The sequence below is a fragment of the Hypomesus nipponensis genome, chromosome 22, assembly GCF_054491055.1.
Source record: "Hypomesus nipponensis isolate SF chromosome 22, ASM5449105v1, whole genome shotgun sequence".
NCBI classification, from domain to species: domain Eukaryota; kingdom Metazoa; phylum Chordata; class Actinopteri; order Osmeriformes; family Osmeridae; genus Hypomesus; species Hypomesus nipponensis.
Window position 1 is genome coordinate 410001 of NC_140382.1, and position 5000 is coordinate 415000.

Below are 5000 nucleotides of genomic sequence, written 5' to 3' on the forward strand. Positions count from 1 at the left end.
GAGAGAGAGAGAGAGAGAGAGACCACCTTGCATTGTCAATTGCTAAATCTGTATATGGATAAGTAGCCTATGGTTGTCAACTTATTTAGTACGGCCATACCAGCCTGGCAACGCCCGATCTCGTCTGATCTCGGAAGCTAAGCAGGGTCGGGCCTGGTTAGTACTTGGATGGGAGACCGCCTGGGAATACCAGGTGCTGTATGCTCTTTTGCTCATTCACTTAGAAACTGAAATCTTGCAATATGCACAAGTAGTCCTTCATGAAAGGGGCTGGAAGCTGTTTTCATTTTGACACGAGAGAGAGAGAGAGAGAGACCACCTTGCATTGTCAATTGCTAAATCTGTATATGGATAAGTAGCCTATGGTTGTCAACTTATTTCGTACGGCCATACCAGCCTGGCAACGCCTGATCTCGGAAGCTAAGCAGGGTTGGGCCTGGTTAGTACTTGGATGGGAGACCGCCTGGGAATACCAGGTGCTGTATGCTCTTTTGCTCATTCACTTAGAAACTGAAATCTTGCAATATGCACAAGTAGTCCTTCATGAAAGGGGCTGGAAGCTGTTTTCATTTTGACACGAGAGAGAGAGAGAGAGAGAGAGAGAGAGAGACTACCTTGCATTGTCAATTGCTAAATCTGTATATGGATAAGTAGCCTATGGTTGTCAACTTATTTCGTACGGCCATACCAGCCTGGCAACGCCCGATCTCGTCTGATCTCGGAAGCTAAGCAGGGTCGGGCCTGGATAGTACTTGGATGGGAGACCGCCTGGGAATACCAGGTGCTGTATGCTCTTTTGCTCATTCACTTAGAAACTGAAATCTTGCAATATGCACAAGTAGTCCTTCATGAAAGGGGCTGGAAGCTGTTTTCATTTTGACACGAGAGAGAGAGAGAGAGAGAGAGAGACCACCTTGCATTGTCAATTGCTAAATCTGTATATGGATAAGTAGCCTATGGTTGTCAACTTATTTCGTACGGCCATACCAGCCTGGCAACGCCCGATCTCGTCTGATCTCGGAAGCTAAGCAGGGTCGGGCCTGGTTAGTACTTGGATGGGAGACCGCCTGGGAATACCAGGTGCTGTATGCTCTTTTGCTCATTCACTTAGAAACTGAAATCTTGCAATATGCACAAGTAGTCATTCATGAAAGGGGCTGGAAGCTGTTTTCATTTTGACACGAGAGAGAGAGAGAGAGAGAGAGAGAGAGAGAGAGAGAGACCACCTTGCATTGTCAATTGCTAAATCTGTATATGGATAAGTAGCCTATGGTTGTCAACTTATTTCGTACGGCCATACCAGCCTGGCAACGCCCGATCTCGTCTGATCTCGGAAGCTAAGCAGGGTCGGGCCTGGTTAGTACTTGGATGGGAGACCGCCTGGGAATACTAGGTGCTGTATGCTCTTTTGCTCATTCACTTAGAAACTGAAATCTTGCAATATGCACAAGTAGTCCTTCATGAAAGGGGCTGGAAGCTGTTTTCATTTTGACACGAGAGAGAGAGAGAGAGACTACCTTGCATTGTCAATTGTTAAATCTGTATATGGATAAGTAGCCTATGGTTGTCAACTTATTTCGTACGGCCATACCAGCCTGGCAACGCCCGATCTCGTCTGATCTCGGAAGCTAAGCAGGGTCGGGCCTGGTTAGTACTTGGATGGGAGACCGCCTGGGAATACCAGGTGCTGTATGCTCTTTTGCTCATTCACTTAGAAACTGAAATCTTGCAATATGCACAAGTAGTCCTTCATGAAAGGGGCTGGAAGATGTTTTCATTTTGACACGAGAGAGAGAGAGAGAGAGAGAGAGAGAGACCACCTTGCATTGTCAATTGCTAAATCTGTATATGGATAAGTAGCCTATGGTTGTCAACTTATTTCGTACGGCCATACCAGCCTGGCAACGCCCGATCTCGTCTGATCTCGGAAGCTAAGCAGGGTCGGGCCTGGTTAGTACTTGGATGGGAGACCGCCTGGGAATACTAGGTGCTGTATGCTCTTTTGCTCATTCACTTAGAAACTGAAATCTTGCAATATGCACAAGTAGTCATTCATGAAAGGGGCTGGAAGCTGTTTTCATTTTGACACGAGAGAGAGAGAGAGAGAGACCACCTTGCATTGTCAATTGCTAAATCTGTATATGGATAAGTAGCCTATGGTTGTCAACTTATTTAGTACGGCCATACCAGCCTGGCAACGCCCGATCTCGTCTGATCTCGGAAGCTAAGCAGGGTCGGGCCTGGTTAGTACTTGGATGGGAGACCGCCTGGGAATACCAGGTGCTGTATGCTCTTTTGCTCATTCACTTAGAAACTGAAATCTTGCAATATGCACAAGTAGTCCTTCATGAAAGGGGCTGGAAGCTGTTTTCATTTTGACACGAGAGAGAGAGAGAGAGAGAGAGACCACCTTGCATTGTCAATTGCTAAATCTGTATATGGATAAGTAGCCTATGGTTGTCAACTTATTTCGTACGGCCATACCAGCCTGGCAACGCCTGATCTCGGAAGCTAAGCAGGGTTGGGCCTGGTTAGTACTTGGATGGGAGACCGCCTGGGAATACCAGGTGCTGTATGCTCTTTTGCTCATTCACTTAGAAACTGAAATCTTGCAATATGCACAAGTAGTCCTTCATGAAAGGGGCTGGAAGCTGTTTTCATTTTGACACGAGAGAGAGAGAGAGAGAGAGAGAGAGAGAGACTACCTTGCATTGTCAATTGCTAAATCTGTATATGGATAAGTAGCCTATGGTTGTCAACTTATTTCGTACGGCCATACCAGCCTGGCAACGCCCGATCTCGTCTGATCTCGGAAGCTAAGCAGGGTCGGGCCTGGATAGTACTTGGATGGGAGACCGCCTGGGAATACCAGGTGCTGTATGCTCTTTTGCTCATTCACTTAGAAACTGAAATCTTGCAATATGCACAAGTAGTCCTTCATGAAAGGGGCTGGAAGCTGTTTTCATTTTGACACGAGAGAGAGAGAGAGAGAGAGAGAGAGAGACCCCCTTGCATTGTCAATTGCTAAATCTGTATATGGATAAGTAGCCTATGGTTGTCAACTTATTTCGTACGGCCATACCAGCCTGGCAACGCCCGATCTCGTCTGATCTCGGAAGCTAAGCAGGGTCGGGCCTGGTTAGTACTTGGATGGGAGACCGCCTGGGAATACCAGGTGCTGTATGCTCTTTTGCTCATTCACTTAGAAACTGAAATCTTGCAATATGCACAAGTAGTCCTTCATGAAAGGGGCTGGAAGCTGTTTTCATTTTGACACGAGAGAGAGAGAGAGAGACTACCTTGCATTGTCAATTGTTAAATCTGTATATGGATAAGTAGCCTATGGTTGTCAACTTATTTCGTACGGCCATACCAGCCTGGCAACGCCCGATCTCGTCTGATCTCGGAAGCTAAGCAGGGTCGGGCCTGGTTAGTACTTGGATGGGAGACCGCCTGGGAATACCAGGTGCTGTATGCTCTTTTGCTCATTCACTTAGAAACTGAAATCTTGCAATATGCACAAGTAGTCCTTCATGAAAGGGGCTGGAAGATGTTTTCATTTTGACACGAGAGAGAGAGAGAGAGAGAGAGAGAGAGAGAGACCACCTTGCATTGTCAATTGCTAAATCTGTATATGGATAAGTAGCCTATGGTTGTCAACTTATTTCGTACGGCCATACCAGCCTGGCAACGCCCGATCTCGTCTGATCTCGGAAGCTAAGCAGGGTCGGGCCTGGTTAGTACTTGGATGGGAGACCGCCTGGGAATACTAGGTGCTGTATGCTCTTTTGCTCATTCACTTAGAAACTGAAATCTTGCAATATGCACAAGTAGTCATTCATGAAAGGGGCTGGAAGCTGTTTTCATTTTGACACGAGAGAGAGAGAGAGAGAGACCACCTTGCATTGTCAATTGCTAAATCTGTATATGGATAAGTAGCCTATGGTTGTCAACTTATTTAGTACGGCCATACCAGCCTGGCAACGCCCGATCTCGTCTGATCTCGGAAGCTAAGCAGGGTCGGGCCTGGTTAGTACTTGGATGGGAGACCGCCTGGGAATACCAGGTGCTGTATGCTCTTTTGCTCATTCACTTAGAAACTGAAATCTTGCAATATGCACAAGTAGTCCTTCATGAAAGGGGCTGGAAGCTGTTTTCATTTTGACACGAGAGAGAGAGAGAGAGAGAGAGACCACCTTGCATTGTCAATTGCTAAATCTGTATATGGATAAGTAGCCTATGGTTGTCAACTTATTTCGTACGGCCATACCAGCCTGGCAACGCCTGATCTCGGAAGCTAAGCAGGGTTGGGCCTGGTTAGTACTTGGATGGGAGACCGCCTGGGAATACCAGGTGCTGTATGCTCTTTTGCTCATTCACTTAGAAACTGAAATCTTGCAATATGCACAAGTAGTCCTTCATGAAAGGGGCTGGAAGCTGTTTTCATTTTGACACGAGAGAGAGAGAGAGAGAGAGAGAGAGAGAGACTACCTTGCATTGTCAATTGCTAAATCTGTATATGGATAAGTAGCCTATGGTTGTCAACTTATTTCGTACGGCCATACCAGCCTGGCAACGCCCGATCTCGTCTGATCTCGGAAGCTAAGCAGGGTCGGGCCTGGATAGTACTTGGATGGGAGACCGCCTGGGAATACCAGGTGCTGTATGCTCTTTTGCTCATTCACTTAGAAACTGAAATCTTGCAATATGCACAAGTAGTCCTTCATGAAAGGGGCTGGAAGCTGTTTTCATTTTGACACGAGAGAGAGAGAGAGAGAGAGAGAGAGAGACCACCTTGCATTGTCAATTGCTAAATCTGTATATGGATAAGTAGCCTATGGTTGTCAACTTATTTCGTACGGCCATACCAGCCTGGCCACGCCCGATCTCGTCTGATCTCGGAAGCTAAGCAGGGTCGGGCCTGGTTAGTACTTGGATGGGAGACCGCCTGGGAATACCAGGTGCTGTATGCTCTTTTGCTCATTCACTTAGAAACTGAA

General features: G+C 46.8%; 14 non-coding genes and 3 pseudogenes across 14 annotated transcripts; all 17 read left to right on the plus strand.

Moving 5' to 3' along the window:
- Window positions 1-86: 86 nt before the first annotated feature.
- On the plus strand, window positions 87-205 carry LOC146235678 (5S ribosomal RNA). Its single transcript, XR_014741456.1, has one exon. It is a non-coding gene; the product is annotated as a 5S ribosomal RNA (ribosomal RNA).
- Window positions 206-379: 174 nt separating this feature from the next.
- LOC146235679 (5S ribosomal RNA) lies at window positions 380-488 on the plus strand (annotated as a pseudogene).
- A 186-nt stretch (window positions 489-674) lies between these two features.
- Window positions 675-793, plus strand: LOC146235680 (5S ribosomal RNA). Its single transcript, XR_014741313.1, has one exon. It is a non-coding gene; the product is annotated as a 5S ribosomal RNA (ribosomal RNA).
- Window positions 794-973: 180 nt separating this feature from the next.
- On the plus strand, window positions 974-1092 carry LOC146235681 (5S ribosomal RNA). Its single transcript, XR_014741232.1, has one exon. It is a non-coding gene; the product is annotated as a 5S ribosomal RNA (ribosomal RNA).
- A 194-nt stretch (window positions 1093-1286) lies between these two features.
- Window positions 1287-1405, plus strand: LOC146235682 (5S ribosomal RNA). The gene has a single exon (XR_014741375.1). It is a non-coding gene; the product is annotated as a 5S ribosomal RNA (ribosomal RNA).
- Window positions 1406-1577: 172 nt separating this feature from the next.
- On the plus strand, window positions 1578-1696 carry LOC146235683 (5S ribosomal RNA). Its single transcript, XR_014741234.1, has one exon. It is a non-coding gene; the product is annotated as a 5S ribosomal RNA (ribosomal RNA).
- Window positions 1697-1880: 184 nt separating this feature from the next.
- On the plus strand, window positions 1881-1999 carry LOC146235684 (5S ribosomal RNA). Its single transcript, XR_014741376.1, has one exon. It is a non-coding gene; the product is annotated as a 5S ribosomal RNA (ribosomal RNA).
- Window positions 2000-2173: 174 nt separating this feature from the next.
- Window positions 2174-2292, plus strand: LOC146235685 (5S ribosomal RNA). The gene has a single exon (XR_014741458.1). It is a non-coding gene; the product is annotated as a 5S ribosomal RNA (ribosomal RNA).
- A 178-nt stretch (window positions 2293-2470) lies between these two features.
- LOC146235686 (5S ribosomal RNA) lies at window positions 2471-2579 on the plus strand (annotated as a pseudogene).
- Window positions 2580-2765: 186 nt separating this feature from the next.
- LOC146235687 (5S ribosomal RNA) lies at window positions 2766-2884 on the plus strand. The gene has a single exon (XR_014741314.1). It is a non-coding gene; the product is annotated as a 5S ribosomal RNA (ribosomal RNA).
- Window positions 2885-3068: 184 nt separating this feature from the next.
- LOC146235688 (5S ribosomal RNA) lies at window positions 3069-3187 on the plus strand. Its single transcript, XR_014741235.1, has one exon. It is a non-coding gene; the product is annotated as a 5S ribosomal RNA (ribosomal RNA).
- Window positions 3188-3359: 172 nt separating this feature from the next.
- Window positions 3360-3478, plus strand: LOC146235689 (5S ribosomal RNA). The gene has a single exon (XR_014741236.1). It is a non-coding gene; the product is annotated as a 5S ribosomal RNA (ribosomal RNA).
- Window positions 3479-3666: 188 nt separating this feature from the next.
- On the plus strand, window positions 3667-3785 carry LOC146235690 (5S ribosomal RNA). Its single transcript, XR_014741377.1, has one exon. It is a non-coding gene; the product is annotated as a 5S ribosomal RNA (ribosomal RNA).
- A 174-nt stretch (window positions 3786-3959) lies between these two features.
- LOC146235691 (5S ribosomal RNA) lies at window positions 3960-4078 on the plus strand. Its single transcript, XR_014741459.1, has one exon. It is a non-coding gene; the product is annotated as a 5S ribosomal RNA (ribosomal RNA).
- Window positions 4079-4256: 178 nt separating this feature from the next.
- Window positions 4257-4365, plus strand: LOC146235692 (5S ribosomal RNA; annotated as a pseudogene).
- A 186-nt stretch (window positions 4366-4551) lies between these two features.
- On the plus strand, window positions 4552-4670 carry LOC146235693 (5S ribosomal RNA). Its single transcript, XR_014741315.1, has one exon. It is a non-coding gene; the product is annotated as a 5S ribosomal RNA (ribosomal RNA).
- Window positions 4671-4854: 184 nt separating this feature from the next.
- Window positions 4855-4973, plus strand: LOC146235694 (5S ribosomal RNA). Its single transcript, XR_014741319.1, has one exon. It is a non-coding gene; the product is annotated as a 5S ribosomal RNA (ribosomal RNA).
- The last annotated feature ends 27 nt before the right edge of the window (window positions 4974-5000 follow it).